General features: G+C 37.4%; 1 protein-coding gene across 5 annotated transcripts in view; it reads right to left on the bottom strand.

The window, feature by feature from the left end:
* LOC150110185 (protein fantom-like) overlaps positions 1–23,032 on the bottom strand; it is a 588,918-nt gene that overhangs the window by 56,669 nt on the left and 509,217 nt on the right. The gene's annotated exons all lie outside the window — the stretch shown is intronic.

Here is a 23,032-nt window from a genome sequence, read left to right as displayed (position 1 = left end):
CAACTTATTGCTCACTCTCTCTCAGCATGTGTCAAATGTGACAGCAGTATTCAGTTTTGTAATTTATTCAATAGAGCTGCAGTTTGTATAGACTTCACAGTTATTCAGAGGTAAAACAGTGTCTGGAACAAATGACAAAACTTAATTTCTTGGATACTGAGGAGACAATAATTGTAACTGTTTATACAAATCAAGATTGGATATTACAGTTCCTAAGAAGTGGAATTATGTCTTGCCCACAGATTTAAATTTCAATGATGCCAAAAATTAGAATGAAAGTTAAGATTTCTTTTTTAAAAGAAGAAAAGGTATCAAGTTTTGCATGTATAGAATTTAACCTGGTTATCAGAACACCATTGAAGAAATGGTTCAGAGATCAGAATTTAAAGTAGAAATATATATCCTAGAAGTTTTGGTGATTTATGCATGAGGTTGATTAAATGAGAAAGAAGAGCTGAATGTGCTGTCATAAGAAAAACTGTAGACTGGATTTGCAATCAAAATAAATATATACTAATTAATTTTTAAAATTGTAGAAACAACTATGTTATAATAAAACTTCAGTTTAATATAAATCAAAGTAATCATCCAAGTTTCAACCTTCACATCTGGAGTATTCACATATACAAAGAAATAAGCTACATTACAATCTACATGGCATGCTAAAGTCACACTAATTTGACCAACCATTAACACTTCTGGTGAAAAAAAAAAAAAAACACTATTACATCAAAGCTAGAGTCCTGTTATCTGTTTAGTTACAAATCACTAAAAGCTATAATAAGCAATGTGCTCACAGATAAATTAGAACCAAAACAGTATTCATGGTGGCCAATAAGGGCCAAAATTATTACTTAGAGTACTAAGTAAGGGTTTGCTGGAAAACTTGAAAGAAGTTATATAGGCTGAGCTGAATTTGAACAATCCAAATTCCTGGGATTTTTATGTCACCATTATTGTTCACATTAGGCTGCCTGATCAAAATTTCACAGGCTTCCTTAAATTTGCATTCATACCAGGTTTTTTTGTATAATGTAAGGAACAAATACCTTTCCAATCAATTTGGTGTAGGGTACTAAGAGCGTGATCTGAGAGGCCTGCTTTAAAAATATTGTTAAATTTAATCTGGAATTTTTAAAATTATTTTTTATTTTTTACAGATTTTAATGCATCGAATTTTAGCAATGCAATGGATTCGGTATACCTCAGGGTGGGCCAAGGGAGGGGGATCCTTGGAAGAGTTGAATATGCTTTTTAATTTTTTAGGTGGTTTAGAAGTAGCATTAAGGTTGTAATGGTGTAGAATTCTATTTATTTTATTTGATAACCCTTTCATGTATGGGATAGCTATGGTTTTACTATAATCTATAATAATTATTTGCATTTTTAGGTGAAGTTTTATGAAGAATTTTATTGTGGTATTTTTACTATGGCCATTGTTTGTAAATGCATTACTAATAATTTGTAATTCTTGCATAAGAGCTTGCTCATTAGAGCAAATTGCTACACCTGTGTTTTTGAAGGTGTTAATGACTCCAAGTTTTTGTGAAGGATGGTGGTAAGAGTTAGCATGTACATACTGGCTGGCATGACTGCATGGCCCCCCTGAACTTTAAATTCCTATCTACTAACACTAGAAGATCCCTAATCTGATCAGTTTCATCTAGCATAATCCCACCAATATAATACAATATTAGATATCTAATCACACCAAACTGCCTGGCTTGACATTTACTGATGTTGAACTGTCACTCATTTTCCATACCCACAATTCCAGCCTATTCAAATCATCCTGTGAATATACTGCATATCTATCGCATTCCTGGTCACTCTACCTATCTTTGCAGTTATTATATCATCAGCTGTATATCACCTGTCAAATCCTTCCCAATGTTATTAATGCATGGATTGAATAACTCAATAACAGTTAGACCAAGGACTGATCGTGGTACATCACTGGTTACCTTAAATCGTGCAGACTCGCATTCCTTATATACCACTCTCTGATATCTGTCAGGCAGCCATCCTCTTATCCATGCCAATAGTTTATAATCCAATCCTATATTCTCCAATTTATGCAACAGTCTTCTGTGCTGTATTTTTATGCAAAATCCAAAAGTATTATGGTGTATGCATTCCCATTGTCTAGCTCAATGGTAACATCGTTATAGAATGTGAGCAAGTTGCTAAAACATGACCTTCCCTTAGTAAACCCATGCTGTTCATTACAAATGAGAGATTCTCTGTCAATCCATTTCTGAATGCAAGTCCTAACCAACTTTTCCAAAATCTTCACCACTATTCCTGAGATACTTATTGGTCGATAATTGTATATATATATTAATGTTTGCAGCACCCTTGTACAAATGGGATTAGCATACATTCTTTCCGCTTCTGCAGAATCTTCTCTGTTTTGAGGCTCAAATTAGCCTGGTTAAAGGAATAGCCAGTTCAGCAGGACACTCTTTTACCATCATCCATGCTGGTATTCCATCAATCCCTATTGCTAAATTCTTATTCAGTTTATACAATAGCGCTAATACTGCCTTCTTATACACCAGAGTTTCTTCTTCCAGTGAAGAGATCACAGTGAGCTCTCTTCACTGGAGGAAGATTTCCAAGTGAAATCTTCTTCCAGTGAAGATTTCCAGTAAATCTAATTACAAGATTTCCAGTAAATCTTCTTCACTGGAAGAAGATTTACTGGAAGTAGAAAATGAATTCATTTTCTGCTCTGCTGTTTATATCTCCAACAAGGACCAGCGTTTCCATTTTCTCTATGTCAGCTACTTCTCTAATGACTGGAAAAATTCCTCCACCTCTTCCTCTTGGAGAACCTTTTGTGAGACCACAAGGCCCAAGTGGAGCATCCTTCCCCCTTGCTCCTCTCTATGTATGCTGGTAGCTGGCCTTGGCTGATGGGCAGGAGGTCTAAGAATTACTTTTTCCAACTCTTGGGAAGTTTCACACAACCCATTTCACACATCCTTCTATTTATTAATCTTAATAAATAGAAGGCACTTCTGCAAGTACTTAGGATTCTCATCCAAGATGTTCCACTTATTGTGTTTTCGTGTGTTATTGCAGTTTGTACATTTCTCAGATGATGTCTCTGTGTAAGATGAAATATTGGAACTATTAGACCTATGTTTAATTATTTCGGCATGCTGTTTTCATTCCATGTGAAGATGAATCTTCACTCAGCCATTCTCAACCTCATGTTCTTTGCACTAGAATGCCAAGTGGGATGATCTGTAAGATTTAAAATTTTCCTTCCCAATGTCATACTACTACTACTTTCACTTTCTTTCCTAATCTAAAGACTTGCTCTCAGCAAAGTACTGATATTATCCTTGTTGTTATGAGGTTCCCCCCCCCCACTCTATTCAACTTTCTGACCACTATTCATATCATGGTTAAGCAGCAGGTGTTAAGAAGTCCAAGAGAAAAATTTAGCCTGGAACACCAACCTTATTCTCAACTGACACTGAAGTATGCAGCAAATTTATTTATTTATTCTTATGGCAAAAGGAATATAAAGCAGCTACAGGTCAACGTCCAGTCCAGAAAGCCGCCACCACCACCACCACCACCATGAAATTGGCACCTTGGGCAGTCATTCACAATATGAGTGATTGTCTGGGCCATGGGGAAACAGTCACAATAAGGGTGGTCTGACAGTCTCCATTTATGTAGTAGGTAGCCACATCTCCCCTGGCTAGTTCTGATCCTGTTGATAGATGACCAAATCTTCCTAGGAAGAGCAAAACCAGGCTGTGAAGCACAGGGATCTTCAACCAGGAAGCCATTTGTTGGACCAGTGTTCTCTCCACATGTCAGGTGTTGATGGTGAGGCAAATGAAGAGAGTTTGTCCATGGACCAGAAAGGGTTTCTTGATTTTTAGGCGAAGACTAGGTGGATTTATGAGAGTCTGGTGCAGGGGCAGGAGTGGGTTGCTCATTACTTTATTAAATTCTTTAATCGAGGCTTGTCTATCTATAATGTTAGTGTCGCACTTCTTTCCCAGATGGAGGCACAGTATCCTGTGGCAGAGAATGTGAGAGCTAATGCAGACAACCTTAGGACTTCTGCACCACAACCCCAGGTTGTTCCAGCAAGTCTTAAAATATTATTTTTCGTTTTAATTTTGTTAGACAGGTTGGTGATCTGCCTTTTTTTTTTTTAGGTTAGGCTTCTGTCCAGTTTTTGTTGGATTTGGCTTCAGGTATCACTGCTTGAAGTACAGTCATACCCCGAAGTTACATGGTAGGTGGGACCAACAAAAAGTGTGTAAGTCGAATTCGCATAACTCGGTATAATTTTGCATACAAACATACAAAATATTAGTTAATTGGAACCAAAGGTTTACAAAAACACCTATATATGTTTTAAGAAATATAATCATAATTGTAGTTTTTCATACATAAAAAAAAAAGAAAGTTATTTCGATGTCAATGGTTTCATGAAATCTAATAGATTCGTCTGACGACATAATGTCTTTTTCGTGTCACGCAAAATTTCTTCATTGCAAGCTAATGATTTTTTTATTCCTTACCTTTGGCTACAATTCATTCCTCGTTAGAATCTATGTCCTCCAAAATCTGTAAACCTTTCTTTTATGATTGTTCTTACTGTGGATTCCTGTAGATCAAACTTCTTTGCTAGCTCACAAATTTTCATTCCGCCTTCAAAATCCTTAATAATGTTGAGTTTTGTTTCCAAAGTCAATGTTTTTCTTTTCTTGCTAGCTGTAGAAGAATCGGACTTGCGTCTTTTGGATGACATTATTATTTTTTATGTGATAAAATTTTTATCAAGAACATAACATTAAACAATCGCAAGGTTTGTAGACTATAAAAATCGTGTATGAATGGAGACCGCGCGAAACACGTCAGTGCTTGTTCACAGCATGTGTGACACTGGCGAATGCAGCCAGTGCCAGAAAGATATGACTAGTGATGAGGCATGAAGCGGGACAGGAATAAGTACATATATGAAACTGCATAACTCCGGATTCGCGTAAGTCGGGGTATGACTGTACTCTTCCAGGATGTTCAGGTTTGTGTTCAGGGTTGTTTCCAGGTTGGCAAAGGAGGTAGATTGTGTAGGATCACTAGGTCATCGGCATACATATATTTGCTTGAGCTGGTATGTGGTAAGTCGGATATGTAGATGTTAAAGAGTAAAGGGGCTAACACAGAGTCCTGTGGAGGAATCTGGGCCTGTTCTTTTTTCTGCCAATATGGATCCTGATCTTTCTGTTGGAGAGAATGGATTCAAAAAGCTGGAAAGTTTTTTTGCACCTTATAATATTGCCTAGCTTTCGGAGGAGGCCCCTGATCCAGACTTTGCCATAAGCTGATGTTAGGTCAATGAAAGTGACTCTGGATTTAAGTTTCTTCTGGAAGCCTGCTTTAATCTGTGTTATCAGGGCCAGGACCTGATCATCACAGCAACTTCTTCCTGGCCTTGTTCAATCAGGAGTGGTGCTCTTTTCAATGAGTGGTGAAATGCTTTTAAGGAGAATTCTTTCCAAGAGCTTAAAGGTGGAGCAAAGCAAGGAGATATGTCATAGATTTTTGACATTATTTGGATCTTTCCCTGGTTTGGGCACAGCAATTATTTTGGCTTCCTGCCACATTTTTGGTAGTTTTCCAGTTGTTATAATTTTTGAGAAAAGGGCACCCTGCCTACCATGTTGGACTTTGCTGGTCAATATGTTTTAGAAACTTGGGGAGGACACTATCCACTCCTGCAGCCTTGCCTTCTTGGTGCGTTTTAAGGCTTCCTGTACCTCCTTTCATTTAAAAAATTTTATGGAATTTACAACAGTGTTAAAAAACTTTTTTTATTATCCCGACGTTTCGATCTTCACATCAAGATCATCATCTGGAGGGTACATAAGTATACAGAACAAGCTGAGTTACATCATTAACTGTAAGCTAGAGAAACAATGATTTGATCATGTTATTCTACTGGCGTGACCTCTGGTGAAAAAAAAAAAAAAAAAATATATATATATATATTTATGCCTTACACAGAAATGACTGCAAAACCACCAGCTGTCTACATCACACTAGAACATGGTATGAACGGAAATTCAAGGAAGCCTGTGAGATTATCAGCAACCACCCCAATCTGAACAACAATGATGGTTTAAAAATCCCAAACATATGGAAGGTATATATTCGACCTTCCTCACCAAGAACAACTATAAACAGGACTGTAGAAAATCCAGTATTGTAAATCAAAAATAAGAATTTTAATACTAAAAATAGGACCAATTGTTTCTGAAAGAAAACCATCTAAAAGAATGTTTATTCCTGTCATTGTAAAAATAGAATTTAGCCTGATGTAAAAATTTATTTTTTATTTTTTTTATTTTTATATTATATATTTTTTTTTCACCAGAGGTCACGCCAGTAGAATAACATGTGATCAAATCATTGTTTCTCTAGCTTACAGTTAATGATGTAACTCAGCTTGTTCTGTATACTTATGTGCCCTCCAGATGATGATCTTGATGTGAAGATCAAAACGTCGGGATAATAAAAAAAGTTTTTTAACACAGTTGTAAATTCCAAAAAATTTTTAAAATGAATGCTGATCACCGTGTAACCCTAAAAGAAAGGCTTCCTGTACCTCTTCTAGAGATGCTGAGCATACAAGTTCAGGAAGCTCAGGGCCCATATTTAGATTTTTTTCTGATGGAAGATTGCACAGTTATTTCTCTGATAGAGCTGGGACATATCTTGGAGATTTTCAGTAAATGATTAGTCATTTGATCAGGAATTATCTTTGGCGGTTTGTGTGTTGTTGGTTCTGCGCCCTCCCCCTTCCAATTTTCTCAGAAGTGACCAGCTTTTCCAGCTAGATTTGGTGAAGCAGGTTCATGGATGGTTGAGATCCATCTTTCCTTTCTGTTTTTGTCAAGCATTGCTATGAGCTCCTTAGCAATAGCTGGGTCTTATCATATTTGGCTAAAAGTTCCTCAGTTTCTCCTACTCCAGCATGGGATGTATTGTTTTCTGTAGCCCTCTAGAAATAGAGGCTTTGGCTGCAGTTTTGATTAGTTTAACAAATCTGGGATAGCAACTAGGGGTGGGTGGTATTGCTGTAATGAATTGTCAATTTTGTTTCTCAAATACATTCCAGTTGGATCTGCAAAGGTTCCGTCTAGCATCTCTATTAAGTGTAGGACAATGCTGGCTGATAGGGAATCTGTTGAGGATGGTTCTGGTTGTTGGCAGAGGGTGGTCTTTGCAAAACAGCCATTAATAAATCTAAATCTAACTTTGAATATGCTAAATTATTCATCACGGGAGACCCACTCTATACATTAACACAATACCTATCATACATCTCCTTAAACCTATTCACTGTTGGGATGCTCACCACCACCTCTGGCAATCCATTCCATTCATTTATCACACTCCAAGTAAAGAACCTGGTCCCCACACTCTTAGTAACCACATTCTTAGACAACTTCCAAGTGTGACCTCTTGTTTCCCCCTACTCTCCCTGTACTTCTGTGTCAATCTTACAAATCCCTTTAGTAACTTATAAGTTTCTATTATGCCTCCTCTCCTCTGCCTGTCAGCTAAACTCTGCAATCCAACTACCCTCAATCTGTCCTCATAGGGAACATTCCCCAAACCTTTTGCCAGCTTGGTCACTTGTCTTTGAATTCTCTCCATCACTTCCCAATCCCCAAGAAACAGAGGTGACCAAATCATAGTCTTATAAAGAGGGATAATCTCCCTATCTTTACTTATCAATGTGTTCTTCAGCATCAAAGTGATCCTCTGAGCTATTTTGCCAACTCTTGAAATATCACACTGATATTTTTCAATATACTGATTACCTCCAGTTCATCTACCTCAATGCTCGCATCAGTCACTGTCACCTCAGTAACTGCACAGTCATCACCTGGATGATATACCCTTGCAAAGTGATCACTTAATAAGTGAACTATTTCTTCTGCTTCTGTCACTTTCCTACCATCAGCAATGGGTAAAGTTATCTTTCCATAATCATTGCTTCTCTTGCTTGTTACATAGTGAAAAAAACTTTTGGATTTACTTTGGCCTGCTTAGGCAATTTTCTCTCAAAATTTGATTTAGTCTTCCTTACATACTAGTTACCCTTTCTTGCTTGTTCTTCATACTGCTCACCTTGCTGATTCCTTTCATTTTTTGCAGTTCCTGCTTTATATTGCTAGTCTTCCCTTTAATCCCTACTCAGTTTATCCTCCTGACCCTAGTGAACTACGCTGTAAAAAAATCTCACCAGGAACACTTCGTGGGCATTGCCTACAAAGTCATCTAGGGTCAGAAAATGACTGAAAATGAAAAACCACTACAACAACATGAAACTGTTCCTCCTTAGAAGGTAATAATAACAAGCTGAGTTAGAGAGAAGTGAAAAACGCACGGAGGAACATAGCTAATGAATCATTTATAAGTGTGGTTTGGTGCAGTATGACCTTTAGCACTCCTGATGCAAGAAGCTTTAAATCAACTAAACATTTACAAGTGATTAACATTACGTTGGTGAGTGCTGCATCTTCTGACACAGATAAGTGAAGAAAACTCTGGCAATTTACTTGATTTGGTTTTTGAGATTTGTCCCAAATAAATGGCTGTCACAATTAACTAGATTATACTATACGAGAGTGGTCTGAAAAGTTCTATCACATAGTTGTTTTATACAGCTGTCTGAAGCAAAAGTGTTGTCTATATCCCTTGAAATGGATAAAATGCAGTATCGTGTGGTTATAAAATTCTTTGTAAACGAAGGTTTAATGCCAAAAGAAATTCATTCAAAGTTCATCAAAGTTTATGGGAACTCTTCTCCATTTTCGATAATTAAGAAATGGGCTGCCGAGTTTAAACATGGCCGTACCAGTCTTGAAGATGATCCGGGTGAAGGACGACCAAAAAGTGTAACACCACCAGAAATCATTGATCAAGTGCATGATATGGTATTGGATGACTGGCGAGTCAAAGTGCATGAAATTGCTGAGCCTATGGGCTTTTCGAAAGAACGTGTAGGATATATTTTGCATGAAGAAGCTTTGCGCAAAATGGGTGCTGCACTTGCTCAAGGCAGATCAAAAACACACTCGCATGCAAATCTGTGAACAGTGCTTGGAGTGTTTTAACAAGAATAAAACCATATTTCGGTGATTAACCACATTTTTTATTATTCAGTTATACAACATACCGAAATAATAGTTCCCGACAAGTTTCATAAATTGTAGGATTTACATCTTCAGGGGTAAATAGTATAACTTAAAGTTTAAACAAGAGAAATTAATAAATACAAATCATAACTGTCTGGCTTATGATTTGTATATGATTTGTCAGTCACAAAGGCAAAATGGGTGCTGCACTTGCTCACAGCAGATCAAAAACACACTCGCATGCAAATCTGTGAACAGTGCTTGGAGTGTTTTAACAAGAATAAAACCATATTTTGGTGATTAACCACATTTTTTATTATTCAGTTATACAACATACCAAAATAATAGTTCCCGACAAGTTTCATAAATTGTAGAATTTACATCTTCAGGGGTAAATAGTATAACTTAAAGTTTAAACAAGAGAAATTAATAAATACAAATCATAACCGTCTGGCTATTCATAAACTCAAATAACAGAATGCAGATATAAAACGTTATTGACGTTGAACAATACTGGACGATGTCACGTGTTCTTGTTCTCATTCATACAGTCCGAGCTCAGATTGAGGTAGATTTTTTATTAGAGCTGACCACACTCGATGGAGAATTAAACCTTGATTTTTATTGCATTGGGTTGGGTTTTCAGCATATTAGCAGCTTCTTTAAATTTTCTTATGTAGCAGTTGTTTTCTATGTATGACATTTTCTATGTATGTTGTTTTTTGCAGAGTACATAGTGTCCAGTGGAAGTGGTATGGTAAGCAAGACCTGTTTTTTGTTCTCTTTTGTATTGTACATCTTTTTGGTGTTCAGCCATGCATATTTCTCCAGATCTTCCTGTCTGTCCTATGTAGCAAATCCCGCAAGAGTAATGGATTTTGTAGACTCCTGGTTTTTTAAGAGGATGATGAAGTGGTTTTGGTGGATGTAGGAATCTTGAGATTTTTTCCATAGGAAGGAAGGCTACTTTTACATTGTGTTTGTTCAATAATTTGGCTAGCTTATCTGTAACTGCAGCAACTGACCCTTAAGGTAGTGCAAGCTGAGGCAACTCATGTCAAAGGTGGAGCAAGCTCCGATCACTATTCTTGATATTTACCCATAATGTGAACTTAGCTCCTATCAAGAATACTTGCAAACTCCGATCAAGAATAGTGATCGGAGCTTGCTCCACCTTTGACATGAGTTGCCTCAGCTTGCACTACCTCATGGGTCAGTTGCTGCAGTATCCAGGTATTTGCTTATGCTTGTAATCGCCGAACTTTATATAGTTTTTACTATATTCAGCATGAAACTCTTTGAGTTTCTTATTCGGCTGAGAAACGATATGGGATGTAATATCCCTTAACTTAAACAAGTCATATGTCGCTGAATTGAAGCCTTTGGCTCTTCATATATCTAATAATTATCTGTAACATTTTTGATATAAGGAAGCGAGATTGTGTTTTTGTAATCATGTTTTTTTGTGTTGTTAGTTGGAGGCATTTTAAGGATTCCCTTGATGGTTTTTGTTTCATACCCATTCTGTTGGAGGATTAGTGTTAAGCATTTTAGTTCTTCATTACATCTTTCTTGTGTGCTGGTGATATTGTATGCTCTGTCTCAAAGAGTTTTAATTAAGCTTATTTTTTTGTGAAGGATGGTGGTGTGAGGCTGCATTTAGAAATCTTCCTGTGTTGGTTGGCTTCCTATATACTGAGAAGGAGAGTTTATTTTCTTCATTAACTTCTAATAGAATATCTAGAAAATAAATAAATAAACAGAAAACTTCCTTTTCTAGATATTCTATTAGAAGTTAATGAAGAAAATAAACTCTCCTTCTCAGTATATAGGAAGCCGACCAACACAGGAAGATTTCTAAATGCAGCATCACACTTACGTTCAGTTTTATTTCCCTTTTTATATATGGGTACTATTAGAGCTCTACTCCAATGGGATGTAATATCCCTTAACTTAAACAAGTTATATGTCGCTGAATTGAAGCCATTGGCTCTTCATATATCTAATAATTATCTGTAACATTTTTGATATAAGGAAGCGAGATTGTGTTGTTAGTTGGAGGCATTTTAAGGATTCTCTTGATGGTTTTTGTTTCATACCCATTCTGTTGGAGGATTAGTGTTAAGTATTTTAGTTCTTCATTACATCTTTCTTGTGTGCTGGAGATATTATATGTTCTGTCTCAAAGAGTTTTAATTAAGCTTATTTTTTTGTGAAGGATGGTGGTGTGAGGCTGCATTTAGAAATCTTCCTGTGTTGGTTGGCTTCCTATATACTGAGAAGGAGAGTTTATTTTCTTCATTAACTTCTAATAGAATATCTAGAAAATAAATAAATAAATAGAAAACTTCCTTTTCTAGATCTAGATATTCTATTAGAAGTTAATGAAGAAAATAAACTCTCCTTCTCAGTATATAGGAAGCCGACCAACACGGGAAGATTTCTAAATGCAGCCTCACACCACCATCACACTTACATTCAGTTTTCTCCAATCATCGAGAATTTGTCCCTCTGTCCAGGTTCTCTGAACTACGCAGTGCAGCCATTGTAAGACTTTTATACCACCATACTTCAGCATTTCTGATCGAATATCATCTACTCCTGCTGCTGCCTTTTTGTACTTCAAGTATGGATATGTATTCCTGACTGTATGCCTGTTGAGTGTTTTTTACCACTGTAATATCACTGCTTGTTTCATTCAGCAATTTTTCGAAGTAATTACTCCATACTTCAAGGATATCTTTTTCTCCTGCTTTCATGTCACCTTTATCATCTCTAACTCCTTTTACAGCACTCTTTCCTCCATTTCTAAGCTTCTTCAACAACCTCCAGAATATCTTACCACCTTCTTGATATTTATTTTCTATGTTCTTGCCAAAGTCCTCCCATGACTTTTTTTTAGCTAGTTTTACACAGTGTTTTGCTTTCTTACATTTGTCTCTGTATTCTCTAAGAGCAAAAGCTGACTTATTTGACAGGAACTTTTGATATGCTTTCTTCTTTTCCTTCACTGCCTCTTTAATTTCCTGTGTCCACCAGGGAGTTCTGATTTTTCTATCCTTGCAGGCAACCTCACCACATGCCTCTCTGGCTGAATCAATCAGGGTTTTCTTCAAGGCTTGTCACTGAATCTCCAAGGCTTGATTCCTGTTCTCAAACTCTTTCATTTTTTTCTTCAATAATCTTTGTGTATTTTAGTCTACAGTTCACATCTGAGAGCTGCTCAACTTTTATTCGCTTTAAAACTTTCTTACATTATTCTTTTCAATATGAAATTCAATTTTATCCTGACCAAGACTAAATAGTGATCACTTCCAATTTCAAATCCTCTATACACTCTGGTGTCCTTCACCAGGGAGAAAACATCACTATCAACAATAACATAGTCAATGAGACTTTTCTTCTTCTTCTTCTTATTATTAAACAAGACCTCATGGAGTCAAAGACTCATCTAGGAGGTCCTTTTATCTCACACACACATCTCATCATACCGCGTCTTCAACACATTCAAACTCCTTGCAGACACCACACTCTCAGGCAAGGCATTCCAATCACTCACAACTCTGCACGAAAAAAACCTGCCTCTCACTCCCCTAATCTCCCACTATTCTCTGTAGAACTTCTCCACCATTGATCCTATAACAACCCCTTACCAACTTGTAGGTCTCTATCATATCTCCCCTCTTCCTTCTCTCCACTAGACTCTGCAAATTACATCTTTTCAATCTTTCCTCATACTCGACATTCCAGAGGTCAGAAACTACCTTAGTCAGTCACATTTGGACCCTTTCCAACATCTCTTCATCCTTCTGAAAACCCGGTGACCAAATCTGGGCACAATAGTCCGTGTGTGGCCTAATCAAAGCCTTATACAATGGAACAAGAATCTCCCTACTTCTACACGTCAGTGTCCTCCACATCATTCCCAGAAGTCTTTGTGTTGTCTTCACAATTTTGGCAATGTGCCCTCTAAATTTTAGATCCTTATCCACTATCACCCCCAGATCTCTTATTTCCTCTACTTCCAACAATATATTCTCACCAAGCATAAATTCTGCATCCCATCTTTGTTTTCCAAATTTTAAAACCTTACATTTTGCAACATTGAACTCACATCGCCATTTGCTTGCCCAATCACTCAATTTATTCAAGTCTTCTTGCAAGGCCACAACATCTTCACTACTCTTTATGGTTCGTCCCAACTTTGCATCATCTGCAAACAACTGAATATCTCCATCCAAATCTTCACCAATATCATTAATATACAAGTTAAATAGTAATGGCCCTAAAACAGACCCCTGAGGCACTCCACTAGTGACTTTCCTTTTCCTGGATATCGCACCTCCATACACAACTTGTTGATACCTATCAGATAGCCAGTCTCCAATCCAATGCACTAATCTAATATCCAACCCCATCTGCACTAGTTTGACTGTCAACTTATCATGAGGTACTCTATCAAAAGCTTTTGCGAAATCCAAGTATATTACTGTGTATCCTTTTCCTCTGTCCAAGGAAGCAGTCACTTTATTGTAATAAGTAAGTAGATTACTAAAACATGACCTTCCTTTAACAAATCCATGCTCTCCATCAAAGATAATGCCATTGTTATCAACCCAACTCTGGATCCTAGTTCTCACAAGCTTCTCCAACAACTTAACCATAACACCTGACACACAGATATGCCTATAGTTTGATGCTTGAGTTCGATCACCTCCTTTATGAAGTGGCACAATCTTGCCCTTCTTCCACTCTTTAGGGACTTGACCGAGTGCAAGACTCGTATTAAAAAAATATGTCAAGGCAGGTGTCAACTCTCTGGCACATTCCTTCAGAATACGCGGTGATATATTATCAAGTCCCACAGCCTTATTTACATCTAGTTTACTCAACTCCCCAAACACCTCTTGCTCACTTACAGTCAGTCTCTCCTCCCCATCATCAACTGCTCTTAATCTCTCCATGATGTCACATTCACAAGAGTGAAAGATCTTTATGAACTGCTCATTAAGTATCTCCACCACACATTCTGCAACAGCTGTCTTTATACCATTTCCTCCAATCAATGTCATCCTTCCATAATCATTCTTTCTTTTGCTGGCTACATATCGAAAGAACTCCCTAGGATTCTTTTTAGTTTCATTAGCTAACTGCTGTTCATACCTCTCTTTAGCTACTCTCACCAACCAAGTCACCCTCCTTGCCTGGTCTTTGTAGACCTCATGAAATTGGTTACTTCCACTTCTTTTATGCTGCCTCCACAATGCCCTTTTTCTCTGTATTGCATGCTTAATCTCTTTATTCATCCATCTCACACCTACCTTATTTAACCTTCTCACCCATGGTATACATTTAGACATTGCATCTACTAAATATTTTTTGAAAATCCCCCAAGCTGCATTGATCTCTTTTCCAGCTAACTCCTCATTCCATGCTACACCTGCAAGCTGTCTCCTGAGCTCTTCATAATCACCCACCTTGTAGTTTCACAGGGGTCCTTGCATTGCTGGCAACCACCCAAGTAATCACCTCATGGTCATTTTCACCAATTGGTGGATGATTTGATACCTCATTGATAATTACATCCTCTGACGAGATGACCAAATCCAAGACCCTTAATCCTCTTGTGCCCTCTGTTACATACTGTCTGAGGTAGTTATCCCTCAAAAACTCAAGAAACTCATTTTCTTTACTTCCAGTCTATATTGCCATAATTAAAATCACCCATAATGATCACCCTTTTCTTATTTGCTTGGCTTATTTGACTATACATTCCACCATCCACATTACCAGGTCTATAACAACATCCCACCAAGTATTTGATTCTATTCACCTCTATCTCACACCATACTTCCTCAAAACCACTGGCCCCATTTCCATCTTGCATCTCTACCTTGTATGGTAGAGATGCAAGAGGGAAATGGGGCCAGTGACATCAATAGCACTCCCCCTCCCTTTTTACCCCTTCTATCCTCACGAAACACATCATACCTTTCCATCTCTATTCCTGTCAGGATGTCATCCTCATCTAACCATGTCTGACTTATTCCGACAATCTCTGGGTGCACAGACGCAATTAGTGCAACCATTTCATCTGCCTTGTTTCTTATACTTCTAGCATTGGTATACAAACACAACAACTCATTTCTGGATCTACAGCTAGTTCCACTGATACCACTCACTCGATGTGATCTCTCCATGCTGGACTGGGGCCATTTCCCTTTCTGCTTCTTCATTTTAGAACCCTTTGCAATTCCATCTGTTTCCTTTTGATCCTTGATCATCCCATTACTTTCCTGCCTACACATGTTCTCACCTCCTCTTGGAGCATCCACCTTTCTCACGCTGTGTATCCCTGTCCACCCTGAGCCTCCCTGTTTCCCTGCTCCTCTTGCACACCTATTTTCTCATTTTCTATACTCATACCACTCACTTCCCCATTCATTTCCACTTCTTCAATCTTTCCTGTCTTACTCTCCTGCTCTTCCACATCACTCCCCTCTCGATCTGATTCATTCTCTCTATTCACTTCTCCACTTTCCAGCAGCAGTCTCTCCAAGCAACTCACACCATAACCACTCAAATGCAGTCCATCGCTCCCATACAGCTCACTTCGTCCCTCAAACTCATTCCACACATTAACAAACTGTACTCCCATCTCCTCACACATTTCAGGGACGAAGTGAGATTGGATTATGAATGATTATGAAGTATCAAGGATTATGAATGATATTATGAATATCATTCATAATCCTTGCTCTCCGCCTCATTTTGCTTCTTCTCTCCATGTGAATTTGTGCACATTTTTATGTTGGAACATGGTGTTAGTAATAACCAGTCCATGTCCTGAGCAGAAATCCAACAGGTATTTGCCATTATTATTCAAAAAATTATTTAAAAAAAAAAAAATAAATAAAATAAATAAAAATAAAAATTGCACACACACACACACACACACACACACACACACACACCCTTCTCCCACCACTGTAACAAGAGCATCATTTAAGGAGACAGCAAAAGAACTGGTCACAACATTTAAAATATTAACATAAAAATGAGTCAAACAGCATGAGTATATTTTCTCATGACTCGACTGCAGCTGAATGAAAAGGAGAAACACAATATATTAAAGTTCCAGGAAATCAGGTATAGTTGTTTAATTCAAGATTTATAAAAAAAAAAAAAAAAGAATCCATCCATCTATATGTTCGTTGGGCATCCACAGATGCTGTATGGTCACTCTGATGCTCAGTGGTGTGCCACACCAGGCCTAGCCACATAGTCCTGTTATATGCTTTTCTTGTAGCTTCAATTCTCTGAAGATCAGTCACTATACACACACACCATCCATCCATCCATCTCATCAATGATCTACCCTTTCCTCATTTTCCCAGGAACTTTACCTTCTACTACTGTTCTCATAACCTGGAGATAATAAGAATGCAGTTGATTCAATTAAAATTAAGGCAGTAATGCAGGATTTTGTGCATTTCAAGGAATAAGCAACTGAATTTAAATCTACTGCAGTGTGTAGTATGTACTATGTATTGTGTCAATGGCATCTAAAGCAAAGCCTGAATCCTTTGATTCTAGAATCTTGGTGTCATTATGTAATCTTGTATGTAATCTATGTAACCTATGAATGACATTCATTCATACAAATATATATAAACACTTTCCCAAAGTGGACCGAGTCACCATGGAAGAAGTAAACCCAAACCTTCCTCAATGGGAGAGGCCTTCACCCAACAGTGGGGAAAATACATGCTGAATATTGTTGGAAGTTTATTTTGCACCCGGTTAGACTATAATAAATTTAGTTTAATCCTTTATCCAAGTGTAAGCAAACAAAGTTTGCACCTGAAAATATCTTCAGGACTGAGGTAAGGTGGTGCAATACCAGGAAACTCTGAGGAAAGGTGGACCAAGCTCAGTCCTGAAGATATTTTCAGGCACAAACTTTTTTGCTTACACTTGGATAAAGGATTAAACTAAATTTATTACATGTTGAATATCATCATCAATATATAAAACACACTGTGATAATAAAAGATTGAAATAGCATATCTTAGTTTGATTTACATTAATATTAATTCTGAAAATGTAATCATCATCATCAATTTCCTGATGTGCTCCCTCAAACAGTGTTCGAACTCCTATGACAGAATCATTAATTTTACATTAATCTCCTATCACCAATTTTCCACCAAATTAGTCTACTGCTAATGTCAACACTCTAATATTGTCGTATCGAACATTTATTTTTTTAAGGCAATTCTGACTGAATCAATACACTTAGATCTTGGTCTTCCTCTGAATCTTTTTACTGCCATCTTGGATCAAACACCTGCTTCACTAACCTTTCTTCACACCTATTTTTAGTGGCCATACCACCTTAGATCTGATTTGCTCACACATTCTTGAATGTTAAAAATGACAGCTTTTTCTACCTCAAGTATTGATATGTACTCTAATTTGCATTTCTCTTGAAAACATTCTACTACTGTTCTGTCAATGCTTCATTCTTTTAAGTCTTTCAAAGTAATTACTCCAGACATCCAGGATATCCTAATCTTTGGTTTTCAAGTCACCTTTATCATCTTTGATTTATTTTATAGTAATCTTTCCTCCATTTCTAAGCTTTTTCTATATTCTTATCAAACTCTTTCCATGATTTTTGTTTAGCTACTTTTCCATATAGCTTAGCTGTCTTACATTTTTTTTCTGTATTCTTTCAGGGCATCTGCCGATTTATTTCCTAAGAACTTTCTGTAAGCTTTCCTCTTCTTGTCCGGGACTGCTTCTCTAACTACTTTCTGTCCATTATGGTGTTCTTATTTTTCTATCCTTGCAGACAACTTCACCATGCCTTCCCAGCTGAATCAATCAATATTTTCTTTAGCACTTGCCAGTGACACTCCTTGTTTTCAAATTGTTTCATTTTTTTTTTCAACAATGTTTATATAGTTGAATGTACTAAAAACTACTTGCCTTTAGTTCTTTTTAAAACTTTCTTACATACTGTTCTTTTGAATGCGATATTCATTTTTAACCTACTTAGCACTAAGTGACGATCACTTCCAATTTCACATCCTCTGTACACCTTTGTATCGTAAAGGGGATATCATTATCAGCAATAATATAGTCAATGAGGCTTTTCTTATTTCTTGTGTCTTCTTCTACCTGAACATGACATTAGTAATGACCAGTCCATATCCTGAGCAGAAATCCAGCAGATATACACCATTATTATTAGCCTTGCCCTTTTCTCCAAATTTTCCCAAAATGTTCCTAATTTTGTTTCTGTTAACACTCCTTATATTCATGGTTCCAATCTTCCATTCTTGTGATATTATTAGCCTTGCCCTTTTCTCCAAATTTTCCCAAAATGTTCCTAATTTTGTTTCTGTTAACACTCCTTATATTCATGGTTCCAATCTTGTGATGCTGAGTTTCTTGTTGTTCTTCTATATGTTGAATCAGAGTTCAGTAGCTGACTTTTTCACTGTTTGTCTTGTTTCCATGATGAAAACAGTGGGGGGGGCCTTGTTTAACCTAATGATGCTTCAGCTGGCATGAAATCTCACTATGTTGCATCATTATATGCATTTGTGGTTTAAGATAACAGAGAGTACAATTTCATCAGCTAAGTCCTAGATTGCCAACAAATCCACTTTCAGTATCCAGTGGATACCTACTAATGGGACGCACCATGTGAAGGTTAGGGACATTATGTCAGAAGCTCCAGTCAGTTCTCCACATTCCTTAAAGGTGATGTGGAGGTCTCCTTCCAGTTGTATTGCTTTGACATTTAAGCAATCCCAAAAAACAAGCTTAACTTTTAAAGGTATGCCATAATGAAGCATGAAATATACAGATCTGGAGAAAGAATCTGTTTAGTTAATTAAAAAAGGAAAAAGATATTTATATTAAATGGATTAGCCCACAACAGGACTAAACACAAGATAACAAAATAATAAAACAACACAGTCAATTTTCTTTTTAATAATACTGATATTATTGGACTTTGGCCTGATATTTTCAACAGTTTGTTACAGTGGGTGAGGACCCTGTAATGGCATTTGCTATACTGAGAATTAACTATTTTCTAGAAACTATAATCTGCTTTGTTTTAGCAGCAAAGTTTTAATGCTTACTTAATTCTTAGTCAACATTATTAATGTACTATATTACTTTTCAAAGCTTCATGGATGTCGCTGGTGTTGCAAGAAGTAGTGGTGTGTAAAAAGGGGACTACCATTTGAGATAAGTTTTTTGAAATAATTAATAGCATACATATGTGTGCGTGTGTGTGTATCTGTGCATGAGTAAGAGTTGCTATAAAAGTTGTGCACTTGCAGTGTGTGGGATTTTTTGTTTAAGTTTATTTACAAATTCTTTGAAATTAGAGCTCAGTATAGTAACTGGCAAAGGAAAGATGATGGCAGCTTTGTCCATGCAGGAATTCAATTTCAATTTCAGTCGTTTCATGAAATGTGAGGTGTGCTATATATACTCATTTGATTATATAGATAAATTGTGGATATTTAAGGCAGATGGAAGGAGGGTATGCGCAAAGTATGAGCTGAATGAGGATTTCATGAGTGCTAATATGTTGATAACTGAAAGTGTTAGTAGCAAGAATTCCACGAGGAGGATGAGTGCTTGTATGACAGAAAAGGACGGTGTGAAAGAGCAGCAAAAAAATATTAAAACAGTTTTGAAAAAGAGAAATGATCTGAGAAACTTAATAATCAATGGTAAGAAAGACGAAAGTGATGCGAATGTGGTGGAAGTTCCAAAACAAAGTGCAGTTAAAGATAAGGTAGTGAGTGCCACTGATTGCAAACAAATGTGTGTGATGCAAGGCTTGAAAGTTGGAAAATTCAAAAGGATGCAAGGTTATAAAGCACAAAAATTTGAAAAAAAGATTGAGAGCAAAAGAGTGATGAAAGGTTCGAAAGTTCAAAAATTCAAAAGAATGAATGACAGCGAAAATGTGATGCAAGATTCCATAAATCAGTTGGTTAAGATGAGGCAAAAAATGAAATGGATGCAGAATAAAGCTAAGAGAATTCGAGATATGTATGGAAGAGTGAAAATGATGAAAACAAATAATGTTGGTATAAAAGAGGTAACGAAAGACCACGAGTGGCATTGTATGGTGATTCAATTATTAAAGGTGTGCTAGACGAGAGGATGCATTAAGTATGTTTTACTGGAGGTAGAATGAGTAGAGAAATTAGATATGAGACGTGAGCATTACTAAATCACTTAAGGAATTGACAACGTATATAAGAATATAAATTAAATTAGACTTTAATAAATATTTCCGATATTTTGGCAATGTCATGTTGCCATCTTCAAAGCAGATAAGGGAATGCAATTGTAGTACTTAACCAAACGGACTACACAGGTAAGCTTAAAGCTCTTCTATTAGATCAGGCTACTTACCTCCCTATCAAATGCAATCCCACTAACTCACAAATCAGAAAACTTCACAGGTTGGTTCATTAAAAAGGTCACTTCTTGGCCTGTAGAAGTTATTAACAGATTAAAACCATTTAACTCTATATCCCCCCCCCCTGTATTTATGGACTCCGAAAAATACATAAAGGAAATGTGCCATTACATCCCATAGTGGATGGCACTGATTCCCCCACGTACAAATTTGCTAAACATTTGGCCAAAGCGCTCACACAAAAAACTCAGCCCACTTCAAAGCCAGCATAGAAAAGCTTACACTCCAACATACTGACATAATGGTCAGCTTTGATGTCTCCTCCTTATTCACAAATGTCCCACTCAAGGAAACTTTAGAGCTAATCCAAGCTGAATTTCCTCCCGATATCTCAGCCCTATTTCAGTTTACAATGAACTCAGGCTATTTTGTTTGGCAGGGAAAATTCTACAAACAAATAGAGGGGACAGACATGGGTTCACCACTCTCCCCACCCTTGGCCAATTTCTTTATGGAGACCTTTGAAGAAAAAACCTTAGCCTCTGCCCCACAAAAACCAACCATATGACTTTGCTAAGTTAATGATGTGTTCGCTATTTGGCCACATGGCTCTGATACACTCCTCTCCTTCTTAACACACACTTAAACAACCAACACCCCAGAATCAAGTTCACTCTGGAAAAAGAGGAACACAACAGCCTCCCTTTCCTAGACACATTCAGGTACATTCACCAACAACCCCCCCCCCCCCCACACACACAACATTATGGACTAAGCTAATCTGTTCAAACGACAAGGCCCTAAACTGAACTAAATCACATCCTCAACTTTCTCAGCCAATGCCCCCCCCACCTCTCACAACAAGGATTACTCTAAATCCATCACCATTCCTTACATCCGAGGCACTTTGGAAAAAATTACCAAAATCTTAAAAAAACATGACTTGACCTCCTGTTACAGACCATACAGAAAATTGGCATCCCTTATCTGCTCCACTAAAGACCAACCACTTCCTCTAAACCTACCTGGTGTATACCAGGTCCCTTGCAGCTGTAAACTGTCTTACTTTGGCCAAACAGGCAGGACAGCGAATATCAGAATTTCGGAACACAAGGACTACATCCGGTTTCACAAGTACAGCCACTCAGGTCTTGCAGACCATGCTCTGGATACACGCCACAGAATATGGTGGAAGAAAGCTACAATAATACACTTTAGTAAGTTCAAATTCGAAAGACTATTCATGGAATCAGCCTCAGCCCTAAGAACCTCCAAACCTCAACAAATTTGGTTGCATGAGACTGCTCCAAATTTGGGAGGCTTACATCAGCAGACCTTCAGCCCAATGGCCAAGAACACCTACATAGCCCGCTAGGGGGAACCATCAGGACTTTTAGGAGAACAATAGCTTCCTCACTTCATTCTCAGTTACTGTGTTGTAGTGCTTACGTGCATGTGCCTTTTGAAGATGCCAACGTGACGTTGCCGAAATATCGGAAATATTTATTAAAGTGTAATTTAATTTATATTCTTATATACATTGTCAATTCAGTAATGCATAACCAACATATAAGCTTGTCTACGAGAAAAGTGAAAAAAAGAGTTGGTAGATGTAATAGGTACAAACGATTTGACTGCAACAAAGAACATGTCAGATTGGATATCAGGAGATTGTTGAGATGGATAAAAGAGAATAGTATGATAGGAAAGGTAGTAAGCATGTTGCCCAGGTATGAGAGTGGTGAGATGAGGCAGAAAGCAAGGATTATGAATGATATGTGAGCAGAAATGTGTGAGGAGAAAGGAGCATAGTTTGTTAATGTGTGGAATTAATTTGAAGGATGAATTGAATTTGAATGGTTTGGAGAGACTGATGCTGGAAGGTAGAGAAGTGAGTACATACAATGAATCTGATCAAGTGGTGAACGATGTAGAAAAAGGGAGAGTAGACAGTAGAGATTGAAGAGGGTTGTGAATGAAGAAGTGAGCAGCATGAGTATAGAGAATAAGAGAACAGGTGTGCAAGACAGACATGGAAATGGGGAGGCTCAGGGTGGACAGAGGAACACAGCGTGAGAAAGGTAGATTTCTCCAAGAGGATGTGAATGCATGTGTAGACAAAAAGGGAAGGGGATGACCTGGGATCAAGGGAAAACAGTTGGATCTGGAAAAAGGTTCGAAGATGAATAAGGAGAAAAAGAAATTGCTCGAGTTAAGCATCGAGAAGTCACATCAAATCGGTGATGTCAGTGGAACTAGCTATAGATCCAGGAATAAGCTGCAGTGTTTGTATACAAATGCTAGAAGTGAAGAAACAAGGCAAATGAAATGGTTGCATTAATTCAGTCTGTTCACCCAAAAATTGTTGGAATAAGTGAGACAT

The sequence above is a fragment of the Typopeltis vanoorti genome, chromosome 1 (genome assembly GCF_054136105.1).
Source record: "Typopeltis vanoorti isolate ZY-2024b chromosome 1, IOZ_Tvanoo_1.0, whole genome shotgun sequence".
NCBI classification, from domain to species: Eukaryota; Metazoa; Arthropoda; class Arachnida; order Uropygi; family Thelyphonidae; genus Typopeltis; species Typopeltis vanoorti.
The sequence above is the reverse complement of the archived record's forward strand: the minus strand, read 5'-3'. Positions and strand labels throughout refer to the sequence as shown.